This window comes from Stylophora pistillata, chromosome 4, assembly GCF_964205215.1.
Source record: "Stylophora pistillata chromosome 4, jaStyPist1.2, whole genome shotgun sequence".
Classification (NCBI taxonomy): Eukaryota; Metazoa; Cnidaria; class Anthozoa; order Scleractinia; family Pocilloporidae; genus Stylophora; species Stylophora pistillata.
In genome coordinates this window covers 23,717,902-23,742,297 of record NC_142522.1, presented here as the reverse complement: position 1 = coordinate 23,742,297, position 24,396 = coordinate 23,717,902, and the positions used below count along the sequence as shown (strand labels likewise).

Below are 24,396 nucleotides of genomic sequence, written 5' to 3'. Positions count from 1 at the left end.
CCTAACTACGTCCCTATTTTAAAATGGCGGCAGAACCGTCTCATTTTTGTTTGGAAACTTCCATGGTAAGCCCTTCACTTAAACAGGAGACCAAAAAGTTATTTTGCGCATTTACTCTCATTTTTAGCCTATTTTGAGTGTCGCTCCTTAGTTATTGCTTGCCACACAGTCCACAAGAACGGAAATGTGCCGACATCGGCAATTCCGAGTGAAAGAACGTGGTCTTTTATCTCCGAACCAAAGGCAGACCAAGAAGAGTTCTCTTTATTGGATGGAAAGCTATGGCCTCACAGTATTTTTGCATAAACTCTGTGGGTGCGTCATTTATTTTTTACATTTTCTGTAATTTCTCGTTTCAGGGTCAGATTGTTTGTGAACTTTATTGGAAGCATACTCCAAAAACATGTAAAAACTTTGCCGAACTGGTGAGGTACTTAAAATTGATATTAAGTGCAGGTTGATTAACGCAATTTTACTACTATTGGAAAGATTTCCGTATAACCCCATACCAATAAAAAAACAAAGCCGTAGTCCCAAAGGAAATCTGTTGTTTTGCCTCTGCTTTCCTTTATCCAAGAATTCAATGCATAATGAAATCTTGCCCTACTATTTTGATATTTTTGGGAAGTCATAACTGTGCTTGCCAGCTCCCAGGCAGTACGCCAAAGTCTTATGATTGTGGCCATGGATTAAAAACACAAGTCTCAAGTATACAATGCAGCTCAAAGAAATGCGGAACAAATTTTATACTGTAGTATATTTTAATTTAAAAGTAAAGTGGGTATAGTGTGTGTAGTGGATTATTTGCATATTTACTATTGACATATGAGCATACAGAGTTATTCCAACATAGTTGTCTGGTTGTCTGGAACCTGAGTCATGTCACCCAAAATTTTAGTTATGTTGCCTGAAATAAAAGTCAAGTTACCCAAAGAACAAATACCTAAAAGATCAGACTTAAAGACTGGAAATAGCCAATAAAGTTGAGAAATCTCTACCACTAGAGGGCTGTTTGTTTCTGACAACACCTTGAAGATGGTGATCAGTAGAGAAAAATGTTTAAGTGATGACTCTAAAAGCTTTGTTCATTTCTAACAACAAAATGAAGCATTGTTCATTTGGAATGTACTCATTTTGTACTCACAGACATTTCATAAACTTCATAAACTTTATCACTCAAGCGCTGTTGGTTTCTAATAACACCATGAAGGCTTTGATGACTGTACACAGAAATCAATCATGTTGTCAGAATTGACAGGGCTCAACACTAACTTTTTGACTTATAAGCCAAGTGGCTAGTGAAATCTTAGGTAGTACGACAATTTCAGTTTGTTTACTAGCCAAACTGGCTAGTGGAGATCGAAAACCACTAGCCAAAACCGAATTTCTACTAGTCTATGGCTAGTGGGCTACTGTTAGTGTCGAGCCTTGATTGAAATACGTTTGAGTAATGACTCTAAAACTGTTGTTCATTTCCAACAACAAAGCGAAGTGTTGTTGGTTTCTACAATAACAAAATGCAGCATTGCACAGTCTGTTTGTCACTCACTTGTTTTGTACCTACAGGCATTTTGTACACTCTAGAAACTTTATCCCTAAAGGGGTTTTTGGTTTCTAACATTTTACCATGAAGACTTTGACTTTACAGAAATTGATTATATAGTCAGAACCAAAAGACATTTGAGTGAAGACTCTAAAAAGTGTTGTTTGTTGCATTGTTTGTTTGGTGTGCACTCATTAGGATATTTCTCGCTAGTTTAAGACTAAGTATGTTAGGGATGTAGACTGAATTAGATAAACATTGTTCATGTTGGTTACATCTGTTTGAAATCTAGCATGAATTGTTTTTGATAATAGTTCTTGGGGACTTTGTTGAGCATTTGGGTATCATATTTAAAGAGGAATTTAAAGGTTTATAGTTGAAGTTTGGTATTGTAATTTAATCAGGCAATGTAACTCAGGATTTTGAGGGACATGTTATATATTTCTTGTGAACGTTTTAAACGGGTTGCATTAATAGTTACATTTTACTACTGAAGGATTGCTAACGTACAGTGTAAGTAAATACATGAAAAGGCTGTCTCAATCAATCTGTACCTTCAGTGGTTTCTAAAAATATGCCATTTTGGTGTTTCCACAAGTGTTAAAAAAATCAGGTGACTTGTCTCTATTTCAGTGGATGCGACTCAGGTTCCAGGTGACGCAATTTGGGGGGAGATGACTTTTGCATGACTTGACCATAAACCGAGAGAACAGGAGAAAAGTTTGTAAATTACAGGCTAGAGATAAGTGATCAAAAAACTTTTCTCTTGTTCTCCCAACATCCTGTGTGGGTTGTTGCTGCAGTAAGTGGATAGATAGTGCAGTCTATTGCTTTTCTAAAATAAAAGTACTTGACCCACTGATTACAGATACACATAAGCATGTGCACACACACAAATACTCACAAATGCAATACTAATGACTATTGGATGAGACTTAGGGGAGATCAAAATTAATTAATTAAATGTAATGATACAGGTCAATAGAGATCTAGAGGTTCTCCGGTTTCTTTTTGAGTAGATGGAGGCTACTTGACTGGGTATAAATTATATTGGTTTAATACCAGTGCATTAAACAGTTGGGGGTTGAACAAGATTATAAGGTTTTATCAACTGAGTTCATAATGTAAATCGCCTACTGTAAAGAGTTTCTAAGCTGAGGTTTTTAGATTTAGCCCTTGGTTCTGACAAAGGGCTAACACTCAAAATGTTGGCTGTAAAAACTCTTTATGGTGGCCAATTTACATGTTATTTACTCAGATAAAAAAAAAAAAACAGTTGATCCAGATAAAACAGTTTGGTCTGTATAATAAACTACTTACTGATCGTGCTTGCTGGAACCATACTGAGGAATATTGGCCCTCTATGATTTTGAAAGGACCTCGCTGCACTAGATCTGTGATGACCTTGTGCCAATATTCCCCAGTAAGGCCCTTGTGCTTGGTTAGTAAGAAGTTATTAGAAGTTATTAGCATAGATTCATAGAAACTTAGAAGAAAACCAATTTGTTTAAATTAGCCTCTTGGCAGCATTTGCTAAAAAAACAAAACCTTTTGTTGCAAAATAATAAGATAAGTCTGATTGTGACTTATCACTAAACCTTTGAAGAAAAAAATCATATCTTTTAAGAGAGAGCATCACTTAATAAGTTTTAATCTGCAAACTTTTTCAGCAGAACTGGCAAAAATTTTTCTTGCAGAATAATCTTGAAGTGCTTCTCTATATTTGTCCTTTCCTTTTTCACCTCACACCTTGTGGGCATATGGCTTTTTCTGGTCCTGCAGATACCATTGCATAGGGCTCTGATACAGGAAATTGGAACAGGTGGATAGCTTCCCATATCTTGGGGTTATTATTAGTATATGGCTTTTTCTGGTCCTGCAGATACCTTTGCATGGGGCTCTGATACAGGAAATTGGAACAGGTGGATAGCTTCCCATATCTTGGGGTTACTATTAGTAACAAGCTTAAGTGGTCAGATCACGTTTCCATAATAACAGCTAAAGCAAACAAGTTGCTGGGTTCAATCCATTGCTACTTTTGGAATTGCCCAAAAAATGTAAAGGAAATTGCATATACATCCCCAGTACGGCCGAAGCTGGAATACGCGATTGCAGCTTGGGATCCGTTTTTAAAGAAAGATGTCAGTTCCCTGGAAAGAGTTCAACATAAAGCAACACGGTTTTGCTCACAGAATTATCATAGATATGCTATTGTTACTGATATGATCGAAGATTTAGGATGGACCACGTTGGAAATGAGAAGAAGGCAGTCTCGGTTACTACTTATGTATAAGCTAACTCGCGGTCTTATTCGGTTGCTCTAACCACTGAGCTACAGGAGACTCTATGGTGAGCAAGGGTCAATTAGTGGGTATTGACTGGAACCGCATCATGCGGCTACACAGCCAAACATCAGCTAGCGCATAGAAGCTCATTAACAGCATCACGCTGTCGCATTAAAGCATCACATGCATTAAAGCATCACATGCAGCCAACCAGCCCCCAAAGTGAGCATGTAAAGATGAAATAAACAATTTTTAATATAAGAGAAAAGTCGAGTTTCCAGATGGGATTTGAACCAAATACCCACTAAGTCAATACCCACTCATTGACCCTTGCTCACCATAGAGTCTCCTTTAGCTCAGTGGTTAGAGCATCTGACTAGATCACAGAGGGTCGTGGTTTCAAATTCCATCTGGAAACTCGATTTTAAATTTCACATCCTATATGCCAGTAAAGACATTTTCAAATTTCCTTTTTTCCAAGAATTATAACAGACTGGAACTGCCTCCCTGAGACCATTGATTTGTCAACTTCCTTAGAAATTTTTAAACATAGGTTATCAACCTTTTTAAATGATAGTTGTACATAGCTTATATAGTTCTCGTAATTAAACTTTTATTTCAACATCAATATAATTGTTTTTTTATTCATTTCCTTATCACCTATATCTAGTTATTTGCTTTATTTTTACAGTTGTTGTGATATGTTGATGACTTTACTGACCTAATAACATGTAAATGTAAATGTAAATGAAAAAAAAAGTAAGGTGCTAAATAAGATATTTATTCTAAATTACTGGAAAAATAAAATCAATTTAAAGAGATAAAACTATACATATTACAAAATGTACAAAAAGTCATTATTTCTTGTGCAATACTTGAATGGGAAAAATTCTGCCGAGACAGTAGCTATGAATGAGGAAACTCCTGGTTATTGGTAACTACACTGTAGTATTAACAGTAGCAGAACTTGTATCTAGATATAAAAAAAATTATTGATGAAAAATTTAAATCAAAGATTATTCATTGGGAGCATCGAAGTAAAAGTCCAATTATTGGATAGTACCTCGGTCCATGCCTGCTGCTTCACCCCTGCTAGAGATAAGATATTGATAGTCTTTTATACTGTAATTCACTGTTAGCCATATGGTGAACAAAATAATTACCTCAGTCTATGATTATACTCCATGCTCTTTCTCTCATGCTTACTTTGCTTAACTATAAAATGAAAAAAGGTTTGTGGATAAACTATGACATTTACATTTCAGGCACAGAGAGGATATTATAATAACTGCAAGTTCCACAGAATTATAAAGGTATAGTACTGTATAATAAGTATGATCATATTTATGCACAGATAGGCCACATTTTGTTGTTATTGCAAAAATGGGATAAATGTTTGGGGTTTGGCTAATACGTGGGGTACAAGCATTTTCATGCATCACTGATGTGCAGGATAGCTCCAAGTGTTACACTTCAAATTGTTGTATTTTGCTTTGTAACATGACAATCTTTGTTGACAGACAATGTACTTTTCTCCTGCTTGCAAATGATAACAAACTTCTTGGTGACCCACCTCAAATGATATACCTCAGAATTTATTTTTTGTGACTGCAGGTTTCTTCCCTCTTTTTCTTTTTTACTGAGTGAAATTGAAGGTATGCAGCAGTCAATTCCACCAATTTTGAAAAGCACATGATTATTCTTGTCTGTTTAAGTGTAAAAAGAAGTGTATACCGATCAATCCAGCTGCTAATAGTGATTCAAATCATTTAGCCACTGACCTTTAATTGTTCCCATGGCTTGTGATTCACATCAGCTCATAAACAATCAAAATGATAAAAAAAATTAGTGTTGGGTTTGCACTTAAACTCAAAGTTCTTTAGTTCAATGATGCTTGGAATAAACTCTAAACAGAAGTTTTAATATTAAAATTTGAAAGTTTAAAGTGAGGAGTGATTGAAAGAATTAAAAGTAAACCTGAGGTGTTTTTGGCCTCACTTGCTGCCATTACTCGTTTGCCTGTTACTGTTACTCATTACTGGGTTACTCTGATTAGTAACATCCCCTCATAGAGGGAAGCCCAAGTGAACGTCATTGCTGCCTTTTGTTCATTTTATTCTAAGTCAGCTCTATAGATTTTACAATTTTTCTTTGGTGATGGGTTTCATTATAACAGCTATGCAATCTCTGATCACAAATCACTAATTATTTTTTTCAACCAAAATTAGAAAAATAGTGGGGGGGGGAGCAGCCTATATGCAGGTGCAGCCTATCTGCAGGTAAATATATATATCTTACGTATGATGCACGATCCTTTGCAGTAGATAGCGCTATTTATGCAATAGCGAAAATCAGACCTAAAAAAAATCAGGCCTGTACGGGATTCGAACCACTGACCTCCGCGATACTAATGCAGCGCTCTACCAATTGAGCTAACAAGCCAACTGGGAGCAGGCCGTTAAGTTGATTCGTAATAAACCCGTGATGATAAATCAGATACAATGAATATATGAAGTTCATATATTTTGAACTGCGGTATTAAATACGTATGATGCACGATCCTTCGCAGTAGATAGCGCTATTTATGCAATAGGTCAGTGGTTCGAATCCCGTACAGGCCTGATTTTTTCCAGATCTGATTTTCGCTATTGCATAAATAGCGCTATCAGTCGGCATCTCTTTCATGACGGTGCTTTTCTCTCGAGGTATCTCTTCCTTCTTGTCATTTTCTTCTACTAATTCGCACACACCAAGGTACAGACCGTAAATAGGCACCCACCAAAAGGTGTTCAATTCTTTGAATTTATCTTCAGCTTTACTCTTCTTCCTCTCTGCTTCTTGATACTTTTCCAAAGCCTCTCGCTTGCTTTGGATCTAATGATTCTTCTTGCTCGTTAGTACAGATTTGTTTGCTTCTAATTCTCTTTTCCTTTTTTCGTGCTGTTTCTGTTTCTGATATAACTCGTTTATTTCTTGGGTAATGGCCTCCACTTGTTGCTTGTGTTAATTTTCAGCTTCTCTGAGCCGCTCACAATATACAAATGCCTGTTGTTGTACTAACAAACCATCTTTTCCAAGTGATTTCAACATAATCTCGGAACTGCGAATGTCACCTGTTTTCACTTCTTTCAGTGCTGATTCTAGGGTGTCAAAACACTTTTTGCTAACTGAAATGAGCGCCATGTTAGTAAACTCTTCGAACGATGTGTGCATGTGGCGTTGAATAAGCTTATATTGCTAGAACGAATTAACGATGATGTTTGCTTCCAGAAGTTAATGACAACTTTTCATCGTCAAAAGAGAGCTATTCATTCTTTTCCAAGAAATTCAATTAACGTACTAGTTAAATAGTCGTTTCCCCAGATTTGGAAGTACAGGAAATCGTTTGACATAGAGTACATGCAACAACATGAACTTTACAGAGAAAACACACGAAACCCGAGAAAGAGCAGTTAAGTGCAATGGCAATCATAAGACACCAACACGAAAAGGATTTGTTCCATTTCGACAATTGTAGGTTTTGGCCTGAATTAGCTCATCTTGAAAATTCCAATGTTGATGTTTGTAACTACTAAGGTATTGATTACTGGAATGAGTCAGCACGACAGAACATTTCATGTCTTTCTAAGAAAATGAAAGTGTCTCCCTAAGGTGCCTACGGTGGGGTGTTTATTTCCCAGAGAGAGAAGCTCACTCGACTTGTCCCTACTTTCATCTGCAAATGAATTTCAAAGTTGAAAAATGAGATTTTTTTCTGACGAGTTAGTGGTTAGCTACGTTTGGATCTCCTAGAAAATGTTTTTAGGGGAGCACCGAAACAGATAAATGTAGAGATTGACCTGGTAAACAATGAAGAGGAGGCTCGGAGGATATTGAAATGGGATATGCAAAGTTACTATTTTTATTATCAAAAGTCCATTGACCAATCCAGAGAAGACACGTTATCTCTGGACATCAATGTCAACAATGCTATAAGTTTCCACGAATAGTGGGAAACTCTCTCGCAATTAACTGACGTGGCAAAAGAGATGGCTACGGCGGCGGAGAAATTACATGATGACTTTGGCACGGCAACGAAGGATGTGATTGGTGCCCTAGAAGATACCCAGGAAGCAAAGGGCACTCAGGAGAAGAAGAAGAGAGCTCTTGAGGAAGAAAGAAGAAAACTTGAAATGCGAATAAAGATAGCGCAAGAGGTGCAGAAGAATGAGCTTGATGCTGAAGAAAAGGCATTTGATACAGGGTGGCTCAAGCAAAAGAAGACAAAGCGATGGACAAACACGGCAACTTTCTCGCAAAATTGGGAGATGCTATCACTGGTGTGGTAGGCGCTACTGCGTCTGGAGTGGCATTGGACTTTCATAAGGCGGCGGAAAAACTGAACAAGATTGGAGACCAATCAGGCTACGAAGACACTTTTAAGATGGCAAACACAGAAAAAATGAAACACCTGAATGAAAAGCAGAAGCAACAAGATTTGCCGTCAAGAGGGGATACTTCAGAGTTTGGAATTCACGGAGAAGATAACTGCAAAGATGATGACGCTCTAGCAGATGCCGCCATCGAAGCCTTACACAGCTCCATTGGTGCTCTCAAATCTCTCTCAACCATTATGATGAATGCAGCTCTTTTCTGGCAAAAGATGCAGATGCACTGCGAGTCTTTAAGTAAAGGAGACGTGAACAAATTTGTGAAAACAGCCATGAAGAAACCAAAAGAGGAACGACACGAACTTTGGACTTCAACTGGATTCAAAACAAAAGCCGTGCGGTACTATTCCAAGTGGGTTGTACTGGATGATGTGTGCGAAGTGTAAATGCTACATATCAAGAAAACCAGAAAGGATCTTTACTCCTTCCTGACAGAAAATCCAACCATTGAGGAGGCAAAGAAGAATGTGCGCAAGTTAGCTGAAACGTTTGCAGATAATTTGAAGAAAGCGCACGAGAAGTTGGCACAGGAGAACAAGAGGCAGCTAGAAAAGAAGAAAGCATACGAGAACTCTAAGTAGAGGTGATTTAATAAGCGTCTTCACTCTTTATTGCTCCTATTACATTAGCTGCTTAGTGAGCATGGCGATGCACAATCGGAAAGAAATATTTCATTGACTTTCTTACAGAAGCCTGCCGTACAACCAAATTCAAAATGACTAAAGCTTGTATATTGTAAAGGTAAATCTACTATCTTGATCACTGAAAGAAGGATAGTTGAATTAGAAAAATGAAAGGGGTAACTTGATCAATGAATAACTCTACCTTGCTTAAGTTGACACGCCTGTAAGCCGGAAAGGAGAAGAACACCGATGGTATTCATAGGGCTTGTGCGACTCCTGCCATTCGCTAGCGCTCTAATATCTTTTTCCCTCACAGTTAAGCTCTTATTAGGATGTCTCTTAATACAGTGCCTTATTTTCTGCGTTTCGCGTTTGCAAGCCAAAACTGCCCCTCTATATGAAAAGATTTATGCCTGCCCATGACAACTAGCGTTTTGTTTATGTGACAGAGTCACTTAGGCTTATTTCCTACTTAAAACATGTTTGTTCTGTTTATTCTATTTTATGGAATTTTAGCGATTTGTTAGTAATGTGTTAATTGTATTATTCCTTTAACTGCCGATTTCCCTTATGTAATTCCTGTTTAATTGCCGATTTCCCTTAGGTAATTCCTGTTTAATTAATCGCTCCTAGCCCAAATTTGGTTTTAAGTTATTTTTACCTTTTCCTGTATTTTACTATAAGTTACAACTGTTTGCTCGGTGAGTTCAGTTGATTTGTTGCCTTCCTGAGAGTGTCTTTAAAGCGGATTCTAAGCTATACTAGCTTTTGGTATGTTTCAGTATTTTATGTTTGTTTGAGCCCTAAGCTCAGCATATAGTTGTTTCCATTGTATTTTTGTAGTGATTTTCGGGTTAGAATTTGCTTAGTTTAGCCACATACTCTTTTTATCTTACTACTGTATCTTATTTATTTACTCTGACCTTTGTCGCACAGCATGTAATTTCTCTGCTATATGAACTACAATTGTTTTCGTTTTAGCAGCTGTAATATTTTGCTTACCTGCTTCCAATTCATTGTTGCTATGATTCCTGTGTTTTCATTACACTAGTAATTTCATTTTCTCCTTTCACTGTTTTATACTGTATTAGCTCAAGTTGTAATATTAAGCCTAGCTTGTAATCTTTGTTGAATTCATGCCTGGTGTAGCAATTACTATTTTTGATAGTTTCTGTCACACAATTTCCTGTTTTCAAGTACTTTGTTTGTTTCCTTTCTTTACTGAATTATTTCTGTCTGTAGGTTATCCTTTACTGTTAAGTACTTTCTCCTAATTCATTTTAATCTTGTTACATGATTTAGCTCATTGGAACTTTGTTTTCTTATTTATTGTTTAGTGTCACTCGTTCCCGTTTTTTTTATTGTACCGTTGCATTTATTTGCTGTGCATTAAACTTGTAAATCTTCCCTCGGATCTTTTGTTCTTACGTCGACCGTTTTGGCCGTCTTACATTTAGTTCACCCGGAGAGTTGTTACTGTTGGTTTCCCTCGAAAAATTATATTTTAAGCTTGTGAAAAATTACAAAGGTCTGCTCTTTTTTCTAAGAAAGAAGAAAACAATGATGACCTATAGACCACTTTCATAAATGGCTGCCGGATTAATATTCTTTTGTTTAAATTTAAATTTGCCTGGGTGGCCTCGCTTGAGATAATGTATTCTTTTGAATTTTGTACTGGAGAACGAGGCCACCTAGGCAAATTTAAATTTAAACAAAAGAATATTAATCCGGCAGCCATTTATGAAAGTGGTCTATAACCCTTCCCTCCCCAATATTCCACACAAGAGCCAGCGGTGGTCAAAGGGAACTTTTTTTTTTTCTAGGAAAAGCGTCTAATGATATTATTTGTAAATTTTAAGGGGTGACCACTTAGTTCTATTCGACAAGATTTCATGATTCAAACAGGGCACCCTACAGGAACTGGGTGTCGAGGAGCTTCTGTGTATGGGTGAGTCTGGTCTCCCCCCAAGATTTTTTAAATGTTCTATGCATTTTATTTGTTTTTGTTAGTTGTCTTCTGATACCACAACTCTTCTAAGATTTAATAACCAGTCTCCTTGTTTGACAATAACATAATTTTTTGACAATCTTACCTCAAATTTATAAAAGTCAGAGGACTACAAGCCAGAAAGCCCACTTGAAATGCTGAGTTCCATTAGTTAGGAGTGGCAAGATGTACTTCTTTTCATAGCTAAACATGGACTCATCAGCTTTTAAAACTTTCCTTCTTTATACCATACCTTTTAGTGTTTTAGATTGCTTTGAGCTAGCAACTGAAGGCGGCAGTTTAGAATATTTAAAAGAGAAGTTTACAATTCTTTTTTCAATGTCCTAGCAGTACCATGCAGACATGCACAAAATTTGATTTAAGATATTCTTGTGGGCAGTGGAGCTTCATTCGTTTTTCATACCATCAAGAACTGGTTTTCAGAGAACAACTAGCCCATTGGAACAGTAAGCACCGTGATTTTGATCTAATTTCATGAGCGTAGATCACCAATCACAATTGATACCCTTTTCTTCTCATTTTTGCAGCACTGATTTTCAATACTTCTTGACACCACCTGCTACATTTTTTAGTGAATTGATTAAATTAACACATATATGTTATATAGAGGCCTGCATTTGAAGATGAAATTACAAGAGATTTAAAACACACAGGGGCCGGAATCCTTTCAATGGCAAACAGGTAAACATGCTTTACGGAGCTATTATCAGCAAAATGTGACGTTAAGTCGGTGAAAATGGATTACTTTCATTTGTAAAAAAACAAGTCACACAAACAAGATCTTACGTCTTCAGAAACGTGCCCTTCGCCTCATGTTCTTCTGTGATTATAAAACTCACGCAGTACCCTTCTTCATTTCTTCCAGTTTACTACCTCTAGATATTATTTAATTCAAGTCAGTTGCCATCTTAAGGCATGACATCTCAAATAACACATTGCCACCTCAAGTAAGTAATTTATTTATAATTACCAACATAATATTCATTCACATAACACAAGATCATTAACAAGAGGCAACTTTTTTCTTGGATACTCTAGATTAACCAAGCAAAACACGTCTTTTCAAGAAATGGTGTTAGAATCTGGAATAACCTATCTGATGAAATTTGTCAAATGCCGAAAGGGAAATTGAAATACAACATTAACAATATGTATATGTGCACAATCCTTCGCAGTAAAGCACTATTTGAGCAATAGTGAAAATCAGACCTGAAAAAAATTTCAGGCCTGTACGGGACTCGAACCACTGACCTCTGCGATACTAGTGCAGCGCTCTACCAATTGAGCTAACAAGCCAACTGGGAGCAGGCCATCAAATTAATTCGACATGAACCCGTAGATGATAAATCAAACAACAACAAACATATGAAACATATGTATGAACTGCGGTTATGAAACGTATATGTGCACGATCCTTCACAGTAAAGCACTATTTGAGCAATAGTGAAAATCAGACCTGAAAAAAATTTCAGGCCTGTACGGGACTCGAACCACTGACCTCTGCGATACTAGTGCAGCGCTCTACCAATTGAGCTTAAACAAGCCAACTGGGAGCAGGCCATCAAATTAACTCGACATGAACCCGTAGATGATAAATCAAACAACAACAAACATATGAAACATATGTATGAACTGCGGTTATGAAACGTATATGTGCACGATCCTTCGCAGTAAAGCACTATTTGAGCAATAGTGAAAATCAGACCTGAAAAAAATTTCAGGCCTGTACAGGACTCGAACCACTGACCTCTGCGATACTAGTGCAGCACTCTACCAATTGAGCTAACAAGCCAACTGGGAGCAGGCCATCAAATTAACTCGACATGAACCCGTAGATGATAAATCAAACAACAACAAGCATATGAAACATACGTATGAACTGCGGTTATGAAACTCAAATAGTGCTTTACTGTTATGAAACTGCTTTACGGTTATGAAACTCAAATAGTGCTTTACTGCGAAGGATCGTGCACATATACGTTTCATAACTGCAGTTCATACATATGTTTCATATGTTTGTTGTTGTTTGATTTATCATCTACGGGTTCATGTCGAATTAATTTGATGGCCTGCTCTCAGTTGGCTTGTTAGCTCAATTGGTAGAGCGCTGCACTAGTATCGCAGAGGTCAGTGGTTCGAGTCCCGTACAGGCCTGAAATTTTTTTCAGGTCTGATTTTCACTATTGCTCAAATAGTGCTTTACTGTGAAGGATCGTGCACATATACGTTTCATAACCGCAGTTCATACATATGTTTCATATGTTTGTTGTTGTTTGATTTATCATCTACGGGTTCATGTCGAATTAATTTGATGGCCTGCTCCCAGTTGGCTTGTTAGCTCAATTGGTAGAGCGCTGCACTAGTATCGCAGAGGTCAGTGGTTCGAGTCCCGTACAGGCCTGAAATTTTTTTTTTTTTTTTTTTTTTTTTCTTTTCAGGTCTGATTTTCACTATTGCTCAAATAGTGCTTTACTGCGAAGGATCGTGCACATATATGTTTCATAACCGCAGTTAATACATATGTTTCATATGTTTGTTGTTGATTAACAATATGCTCCTTCAGAAACTCTCAGAGGCAAATGAGTATATTGATATACTGGACTTGAATATGCCTTAAAAATTAAACTAATCTGCATTACCCTTCCAGCTTCTAATGTAATCTGTTTAATTCTCCTGTGAATCTTTGTCTTTCCCATATGTTATATTGGTCAATATTCATTTATTATCATTATTCTGTTTTCCCTTTTTACTCTTTTGTATCTCAGTAAACTCTGTTTTCTTGATTTCATTATCTGAAATTAGTATTGTAATTATTCCTACGTAATACTTAGTTCTGTAAATTAATTGTAACTATTACTTTGTTTTCTAGGTTTCATTATCTGAAATTAGTATTGTAATTATTCTTATTTAATACTTAGTTCTGAAATTAGTATTGTAACTACTCCTACTTAATTCTTAGTTCTGTAAGCCTATTATAATGTATTGTATGATAATAATTAATTCTACTTAGTATTGTAATTTTAATCCACTTAGTATAATTTGTATGTTAATAGTTAATTTAATGTGTCAAGCCACTGCTCGCCTTGAATAGCTGTAGCTAACTGCGAGCAGTGGTACATCATGTTTCGTATTTTGTCAATTTTTCTTAAGAAACTGAAACTAAACTGAGTGTTAAAAATGAAAGTACTTTTTATTACCTTTGATCACTTGCCAGTTGTTCTAGCAGCATTATCACTCAATTATAATCGTCTTGTAAAGCCTTAATGGAAAGCACTTTTTTGACAAAAGAATACCTATCGAGAACACGGCAGACAAAGAAAAGGAAATATTTAGTGATACATTTCATTCACTAAAGTTGTTCCTATGTTGTAGGTAGTGGTCCAAACACAAATGGAAGCTAGTTTTTTATCACCTTAGCTCCAACACAGTGGCTTGATGGTAAGAAACTTGTTGAGTTTCTTTTAATACACAAGGGAACCACTGATGGAATGAAGTAAATAAATGAAGCATACAACAAAAAATATACGGCCCAACAAGCACCCGTCAGAACCTTTTATTAAGTTTTCTGCATTTTTTGGGATCTTATACTTTCAAAACTTTATATTATCTTCCATATCTAACAGATGGAGGTAACAACACTCACAAAATTAATGCTAGACTCAAAATGTGGACATAGATCCATAAGTTGATCAGCTTTTCTGTGGTCATGTCTTATCTAATGTAATTAGTTATATCTGATGCTTGTTTTTGTCATGTTTTTTACTTTCGGTATTATAATTTTAACATTTCAATATCAAGATGAAGTTTTACCTTTAAACTTGATGCCAGTTGTGTATCTTGTAATATCTTCCATGTCTAGTAGATGGAACTCAAACTCTTACAAAATTAATGCTTGACTCAAAATTTTGACATCAGATCTTTAATTTGATCTGCATTTCTGTGGTCAAGTCCAATCTAATCCTATTGATTGTGTCTGATGCTTCCTTTTATTTATTTATTTTTTGTTCCAGTATTATTGTAACATTAAAATTTTAGTAGGATGCCTTAAGTTCAAAGTTGATGCTAGTTGAGAATCTCATAATGACCATTGCTCCTTACTAATTTTCATGAGAGTAGGTAATAGACAATTGCATAATTTTCTGCAGGTAAACATACCATATTTGGTTGCATCAGCGATGGGATCGGTGTTGTGAAGAGGATAGGATTAGTGGAGACAGACCCAGGTGATAGGTACTCTCAGTGCATTATTCGATTTTTCAAATGTATTGTACACAGCACAATTTGACATCCAGAAAACTTTGTCTTCTATTGCTACGCTGGAAGGCACTGAGAGTAATCATCATAAGTGGTCTGCTTTAGTTACCGAAATTGCATTTTTCCTTCTCAAGTTTTCAAGGGGATGTGGAGTGCAGAGTTGATTTTTTATCTTAAATTTTCAATGCCTTGACTATTCTCTTCCTTTGTTATTTTCCCTATTTGAGTTCAATCTTTTACAGTGTGCATGTTTTGACTTTTTTGTTTTGTCCTTTTTTAGGCCACTTCATGATGTTTACATTTTAAATGGGAAAGCAGCACCAAAACGCACATATCATATTGTTTGAAGTCATTGAACCATCCATTAATGTGCCAAATGAAGACTACAAACCTCTCAGACTGTATGGATATCCATAATAACATTACATCAAACTGCGTCAGATATTTACATGTAACTGGTTTTTGTTGTAACATGAGCTGAATGACAATACAATACAGTACAATAATATATTCTTTAGCTAACGAAAGTGACGTAATTAAACCAATGAGTTATCTAACTTTCGGCCTTCACAACAAACCCACCATCCCACCCCAGGGGAGGACATCCATCACACAGTAATCTCGTGTGTGGGAAATTAACGTCTCCTACCCCAACCCTGCAGGAGACGGGACCTTCATTTATTTGTCCCTATCCGGGAAGACTTGAATATCGAACCATTTCTTGATGTTATAGAAAGGCAGCACATTCTTCTTAATTATTTTAAGACCTTAAGTGTTGGTCCGGCCTGGGCTCGAACCCTTGACCTCCCGCACAACAGTCCAGTGCACTATCCATTTGGCTAACTGGGCGGTGGTAATCCGCCCTAACGACATCCGCTGTAACGGCATCCATGTTACAACATGAAAAGTCGCCAAAACTGTACCTAATTCTGTGAAAGTAGGGGTAAACTTCAAACCATTTATTTCTTAATTTTTTCCCAAACTTACTTTTTAATAGGTAAGTTTTTTTCTAAAGATGTTTTCAGTGAATTTCTGATATCATCCTGTCTGAGAGGTTTGTTGTGATGTTTTGTTTCATGTTCTAACTGTAGCAATAAGCTTTTGATTAAACACCAAGATGCACTTTTGCTAAATCTTAGCGATATGATTTTCTGATGCAAGGAGAAAATATTCATCGATTTACAAGTGAGAGTACTTGATAAAGTGCAGGAACTCTTTTCTTCAAGAATACTTTTGTGACAGGGTTTAAAATGTGTAATACTACCCTGTCAGTTCTAACCTATTCCAGCCTCTGGACAGGTGAGGCACCTACCATTCCTTGCTTTCCCTGTTTTTTCATAATCACCAAGAGCCAAGAGCCTGGTAAAAGCACTAGTTCAAGAAATATGCTTATAGGAAAGTAGACACCAATTGACTGGTAAAACTTCGAACAACCCTAACTGTATTTGAACTTGAAAATGAAGTTTGAGCTACACTTCTTGAAGCCTTTGCAAGTCTATGAGTATATAAAAACAAGTGAAGAATGGTGGGGGTTTGGGAATACCATTTAACTTGACAACTGGCTGACATAATTTGCTGTCTCATTATTGACTGAACATACAGAACAAAATAAGATACTAAATACTAAAATACAACAAAACGAAACTTACCAAATGCTGAGGAAATATATGCAAGGAAGAGGTTTATATAGAAGCGATATAAAACACACGCTGCTCGACGGGGTGTGAAACATGAAATATTGAGGGTGGTGTAATTTACATAAAGTGCAAGATTAATAGTGAATAAATGATAACTGAAAAACAGAAAGAATAAGTGTAAATTAATGAGCATGGGGTACATAAAATATGTGAAAGAAATTAAAAACAACAAATTCGCTACAAAAGTAATCATTTTATTTGATATAATGCAGATTACAAAGTGGCAGCTAACAAGGCTGAGGTGAACGTACAACTCAATAAATGTAATCTAATGATTTAAAAAAACTTTGTCCCACACTACTAAAATATCAAATTGATCTAAAGAGGGAAAAAGCTATAAAGTTGACATTACAAAATGCACGAAAAAATTGAGTTATTTGTCCCCACAATACCTAAATAGGATAAATTTTGCCTACACAGAGGCTATGAATGGGTAAACTCCTGGCTATTGGTAACTAGTACTAACAGTAGAAGAACTTGTATTTAAGATAAAATACATATTGATAAAAAGATTTATCAAAGATTAATCAGCAGGAACATTGAGTGAAAGCCCAGTTCTTGGCATGGTAGTGATAAGTTATTTATATTCTGTTGTGCTGCCATTTGCCATTAACCATATGGTCTGCAAATTACCTCTGTCAATGATTACTTCATGCACGTTCTCACATACTCGCTTAGCACACTTCCTTGCCTAACTATAAATGAAAGAAGGCATGTGGACATTATTATGCATGTGCCATGATATTTACGTCGCAGCAACAGAGACGATATTATAATAACTGCTAGTTTCGCATAATTATAAAGGTATGTTTCAAACTGTATGTATGTAAAGGGATGCAGATTGCCTCCAAAGACAGTTTCCAACATTATTATGAAAAGTAAAAGTGGATGAACAATGTAAAAGATAAAAGTGGAAGTTAAACAATAAGTTGACACATAGTGAAATTGCAGGTCTTTTGAAGATTCAATCTGTAACTAGACAGAAAGCCACAGGTTTCAAGCTTCCCCTTCTCAAGTGTGGAGGCTAATTAATGGAAATATTCATTATATGTCATAATGATAAACAGAAAGAGGATTCATTGTTGTCAAACATGTTCCGTGGTCGAATTGGTTATCATTTGCCTGATGTTGCAACAGTGGTAGAAAACAACATGAAACTACATCAAAAATGGCTGCCCTGGATTGCTCACAGCAGTCGCAGTGTGAGCTTCATATCCTTATGCTGCAAACTGAATAATGTATGCTGGGATCTGATTGGTACCAGCAACAGATCTTTAATGCTGACACAGATACTATTCTACAGAAGAAAAACCCGAAGAGTGCACATAAAAACCAAGGCATTTTGGCAAAGTAACAGCATTACAGTTTAAGAACAAGTAGTTAGGCTCCTATAAACTGAATTACTTGATTAAATAATGTGTAATAATTCTTACTCAGGAGGTACTCTCATAAGGCAATACGATAATTATCATTTAAAAACTTATCTAAGCCCACAACAGACTTTTACTTAGCTGATCACTGACACAAACTCACTGTTGACTCCAAATCCCCACCGCAATGCACAATCTTTAAAGTATTTCATGATTGCAGCTCTCTCGAGGTATAGCTTTCCAGACAGTCAGTCCTTAAAATTTTAAAGACATCTTCTTTTCAACAGCTCTGAATTCGCGATCGTTTACTGTTGTTTAAGCCCAGTGATAACTAATGGCAAGAGAACTTGAGTGGAGTTCAATTCACTCTGTAGCAAAGGAATGATTAACAAAATCAACTGACTACGAAGTAGGAGTCTGATTTGTTGGTCAGGGGTATGATTACAAAAAAATTGGACAGCACAACTTCCTGTTATTAATTAATCAGAACTATGACAAAATCTCCGAATCAACCAAGCTATAGATTATTGTTTTCATGGAAACCAAAACTTGAGAATTGCATGACAACAGGATGCACACATGACGCGTTTTGTCTAATTTCACCGGCATAACACATACACTGTCCAATTAAAAGCATGATGCGTACATTTTCCTATTCGTGGTCAAATCAGGCTGGTGAAAACCAATTATGTCGGAGAATTTTGTTGTAGTTTTGATTGATAATATTTCATTATCATCATCATTATTATTATAGCAACCGTCATCTCTATCACTGCTGTCGTCCATGTGGTCATGAGCATTTGTATCAGGATTATCACTAAAGTCATCATCATTGTCCCTGTCGTTGAGTTCAGTGATAAATCATTATATTACATGAGTGTCATCAATATCATTATAACTACTATCATCAACATCATTACTTTCGTCTTCGTGATCACGAGCATAAATATCATCATTCCCACCAGAGTAGTCATAACTTCCTTTGGCTTTCTGTGATCATAATAAGCACCATCAGGAAATTAGTCTCCCTCGCAGCCGTTTTTAGTCTCGTCACGCAACGCTTCTCCCCACAAACGGCTGCCCACATTCGAACAACACTCCTTTCCACTACTTCAACCAATCACTATTTGGGTTACATATGTTGAGAACTGTACGCGCCAAAGTAGTCTAACCAATCATATTGTTTGTTTCATCTTCGAGTTCAAAGCTTTGAAAATGGCATCCTCGGAGACCCAGGGGCTGTGGGTCGATTTCAAGTTAGGGCGTGAAGAGCCCCTGGGGACATTGTCTTACAAGACTAGTTCCAAACGGTCGCAGTCGTTCTGCCATCTGATTGGTGCCAGAAAATCTTTGTGTTTTTCTGCCCTATCAGAGTGAAGTGTGCTTTAGAGTCCTTTCGTGTGTTTTGACACGGACATAAACCACTAGTTCAGTTGCTCGCTATGTTTGTTTGGACAGTGCGACGGAGATTTGCTTGAGGCGAAAAGTTTCAGTCTCGGCACACAATGTAAGGGAAATCGATCAGATTGTCAGCGAAAATCTTACCGGAAATATACTGAATACTTTCGCAGGTATCACCAGAGAACGTGTTTTAAAGTTTGCGAGGTTTGTATACAACACGATGGTTGCAGTCATTGATATGTCGCTTTAAACGTTAAACGAGACTTAAGCTTAAATCTTTCTCGATTTTTGGCATGATTTGCTGTGACTGAAACTTTGTCAATCCCGTGAAGTTATTTCGTCGCACGGGCCACGCAGGTATGTCGAGCAACTGGTACTTGAGCCACATTCTGTGCGTGCCAAAATCTAATCTCATCTTCGCTTGAAAAAAAAGAAAAGCTAAGTGTGGAAACTTTTGCTTATTAGATATGGGTAGATGACCCTGTACTACTAAGCTGACATTTGCAATAAAGCAAACCCGCCCTTTCCATCCAATATTTTTTGGTCTTTGGTTTTGTTTTTCCCACTGAAAACAGCATCAGATCGATTCCCAATGATCAAAGGTATTTAACTTGGTCTTGAACAATCGACAGAAGAGGTGAAATGACAAGGACCAAGGGACTAGAAGAGAATCCGTGGACTTCCTAGCTCAAGAATTTCAACACTCTAGACAGCAGTTGAAAGATTAAACTCTTTCCCAAACCCCTTCGGTAACTGCCCGAAAACATCTCTCCTTCCCACGATGTTCTCGTTAATGAGTTTTTGCTCAGATTTTAATTAGCTAACCAGAAACACAGCTAAGCTTTCTCTTAGCACTTGCTGGATGTCGTCCGCTCTGCAACCTTGGCCGTGTTGTGAACGACTTTACTATTAAGATTAGATTTTGGCGCGCACAGAAAGCAGAAAGCTACGTAGGCGAAAGCGCCAGTTGCTCGACATACCTGCGTGGCCCGTGCGACGAACTTCACGGGATTGGCAAAGTTTCAGTCACAGCAAATTATGCCAAAAATCGAGACGTTTAAAGCCACATATCGATGACTGCAACCATAGTGTTGTATACAAACCTCGCAAACTTTAAAACACGTTCTCTGGTGATACCTGCGAAAGTATTCAGTATAATTTCCGGTCAGATTTTCGCTGACAATCTGATCGATTTCTCTTACATTGTGAGCCGAGACTGAAACTTTTCACCTCAAGCAAATCTCCGTCGCACGGTCCAAACAAACATAGCGAGCAACTGACCCAGTAGTGTATGTCCGTCATAAAATACGCGAAAGGACTTTAAAGCACACTTCACTCTGATTGGGCAGAAAAACACAAAGATTTTCTGGCACCAATCAGATGGCAGAACGACTGCGACCGTTTGGAACTAGTCTTGTAAGACAATGTCCCCAGGGGCTCTTCATGCCCTAACTTGAAATCGACCGACAGCCCCTGGGTCTCCGAGGATGTGAAAATGGCGTCCTTTGAAGAAGCGTTTAATGTTGTTAGTAATACATTTCGAATTCCTAGTTTAAATGCGCAGCTAAAAACTGGAATTAGGAAAATAGTTGAGGAAAGAAAGGATGTATTTGTCAATCTTCCTACTGGTTTCGGGAAATCTCTCCTGTATGAAGCACTACCACTCGTGTTTGATCTTACCTCTCAAGAGCCTGGTCATATCGTCGTCGTTTTCTCACCATTTGGGAAAGCCTTATGAACGACTAAGTGTCCCATTTGAGGGAGCTAGGGCTAAAAGCTGGTAACATAAGTTCACTTGAGGGTGGTAAACGCACTCGTGTCGAAAGCGGCGAATATTCCTTAGTTTACGGATCCCCTGAAGCGTGGTTAATGAACGAACGCTGGAGATTTATGCTGACGAGCTCTGTGTATTCCATGCCAAAAAACTCTGTGCCTTTGCCGTCGATGAAGCGCATGTTGTAAGGCAGTGGTAAGTGTTTCAATAAAAACGAGTCTGCAGCAAAATGTTATTTTACATGTATGTTTTAAATTAAGCAGTATAAAGGAAAGAACAATAAGAATGTAAATATTGAAAATAGAAAATGTAAATAGTTTAGTCAGTATTAGTATTACACTGTGGTCTTATTTTGGTTATCGTTGTTTTATTCTGTCTGTGTTATATTACACATGATCACCTGTAAAAATACTGTGTCTAAATACAAGACATTATCGTCGCAGTATACACTTCTGAGTGCTTCAGATTACCAATAAAATTGATATTGGGTGCCATGGTGTAGCCTATTTGATTGTCACTACTACATAGATAAAAGCTAAACTTTTTAAAATTTTATACCCCTAGGCCCTGAAAGGAAGTAAATGTCCCATCAACCTATTAAAACTATGCTTGAAACTAACGTCATTTAGGGAACTTAGTCTGACAGGACCTGTCCCGACACAAATAAAACCTAAAAGTTCTAAGATGGTAGACCCCTAGACCCTAAAATGGAGATAAATGTCCCATCAACCTATTAAAAACCTATGCTTGAAGCTAACGTCATTTGAAGAACTCAGTCCAATAGGACCTTGAAAGTCCTGGCAATGTTAAAGGAGCTAGAGACAGCTTTCTGCATGTTCCTTAGCACTGAATGACATTAGTATTATTAAATTATTAAAATTAATAAAGTTTTCATTATATTATTATTATTATTAGAAATTTCATTATAGATTAATGCTGTCTATTTTCCTTTTGATGTGTTGGGGAACATCACAAGATAATTAAATGGAAGCCTTCTGTGAGTCTTACTTCAACCTTCTGAACATGAAAAATGCAGTAGAAATTAAGGAAAGTCAAAATAACTCAAATGTTGCTGATGTTGTGCAGTATATGGATAAGGACATGGAACTGGAATTCTATTTTGGCGGGCTTACTGATGAACTGAAACAGAGTCAGGAAAAAACAGAAAGAACTATTATTTATGGCCAGACTATATGATAATGTGGTTTACTTTATGCTACCATTAATGTTTTACTTTAATGTTTATTGGAAATGATTCAAAACATGTGCTTGTTGAAATGTTGCATTCCTGCACTCCTGAAACCAATAAGGATAACATTTTGGAGTCCTTTCACAGAGTGGTGGAAATCACTGTGGGGGAGGGGGTTGGGGAGAACAGTACAGGCTCTTTGGCCCTCCTAAATTGTGGTAAGAAAATGAGTGATCTAATAAATTCATCATAATTTTAAATCAGATTACTGGTCAATTTCATTGTCTGATTAGTGACATAAATTGTGTGCTACTCATACTCTATCATAGCAATTGAAAGTTTTGTCATGTGAAGTCACAAAAGATGGAACATCTGTTTGAGATTAGTTACATTTCACTTGTGAAGAAAATACTGTATACATGTACATGTAATAGAGAAAAGTAATTTATGATAATGGTCTGAAGTTTGATTAAGAATGCTATGGAAGATTCCATGGGTTATATTGACCAATTGATTCTTTGAAAATTGAATATCTTCATTGATGCTGCTGCCAGTATCAAATTGTATTCTTCTTGCATATTGAGCAAAAATGTTAGACTGCTATTAGTCATTATTCAGTGAGATTGCAAATCTTTCAGACTTTTGAATAGATCTGATTCCTATGAAGACATATTTATCAACTTCATTTATATCAGTAGTTGCAGCACCTGGGTACTCTTGGGTTAAAATCTGGGCTAACAGACTTTTTCAGGGTCCTGTTTTGACATTTTTTGGCTGTAACAGTTTGTCATCATTGGCACATACTTGTCACTAGGCTCTCATATATTGTACATTTGTGTTGTTCCAGACTATTCATAGACTACTTAACACTGCAGTGGCATACTGAATAGACAGTGTGAATTCTCAAAAGCTATGGACTACAGAATTCAATTTCCCATGAGGCAACAAAAAAAATGTTTTGTTTACTGTTTATCTAGCTCTGATACCCCTGAGCATGTTTTTCTTGTGTTTGTTTATCCAGTGATAATTTTGAGGCATCTAAATCAATACACCATTAGAACCAATAGGAAATCTTTCCGTAGTATAACGTCCCTCTTGGCTGATCGTGGTAGAAATATTAGAATTGGCTGTAGCATTAGAGGTACAAGTCGTATTGATCGGATCGAATTGTAAACATTTCGAGGATTTCCCACGGCACGAAGCTTGGATTTCTCCACCGTCGCTCTCAACGCTCAATAAGCGCTTCTTTCTGGGAAGTTCTCGATCCTTGAAGATTCCCTTCAATTCATCTTTGAACTCTTCAAGATGAACAGAGGCCTTTTTGAACTTGATCAATCGTCGGTAGCAAGCTTTACAAACTGACAACTCGCTGGTCGCTGAGTAGCAGCTCACATTCACATCCAGACAGGAACTAATATTCGCCGGAAAATCAAAAGAACTTTTTCAAAAAACATAAGTTTTTTCTTTTGTCTCAACTGAGGTGGAACAAATAAAAGAACGATCACTTTGCAAAACCTTCTTCAGGGTTTCCTCCAGCAAGAAACTACGATGAAATGCAGAATTTGAAAACGCGGGAATAACGATAGTGATTACAATCTCTTGTGCTCTGATTGGTCGCATAAGAAACAATGTCAGCGATCTCATTGGTGCAAAGACAACAAAGGGAAAGGAATGCTGTTCGAATGTGAGCAGCCGTTTGTGGGGAGAAGCGTTGCGTGACGAGACTAAAAACGGCTGCGAGGGAGACTATCAGGAAATAGAAGCTTTTGCATACCCTGAAATTGATAACAAATTGCATTATCGTAGCAAGAAATGGGCCATT

The 24,396-nt window shown here is 37.0% G+C and overlaps 1 non-coding gene and 1 pseudogene across 2 annotated transcripts; both read left to right on the top strand.

The window, feature by feature from the left end:
• Positions 1–15: 15 nt before the first annotated feature.
• LOC111335197 (peptidyl-prolyl cis-trans isomerase-like 1) lies at positions 16–16,276 on the top strand (annotated as a pseudogene). Its single transcript, XR_016000760.1, has 8 exons — positions 16–65; positions 360–425; positions 5,094–5,141; positions 10,741–10,829; positions 11,499–11,570; positions 14,266–14,327; positions 15,035–15,119; positions 15,424–16,276. The product of XR_016000760.1 is annotated as a peptidyl-prolyl cis-trans isomerase-like 1 (transcript).
• Positions 7,381–10,289, top strand: LOC111335193 (uncharacterized). Its single transcript, XR_015999767.1, has 2 exons — positions 7,381–7,404; positions 7,818–10,289. It is a non-coding gene; the product is annotated as an uncharacterized LOC111335193 (transcript).
• Positions 16,277–24,396: the final 8,120 nt, after the last annotated feature.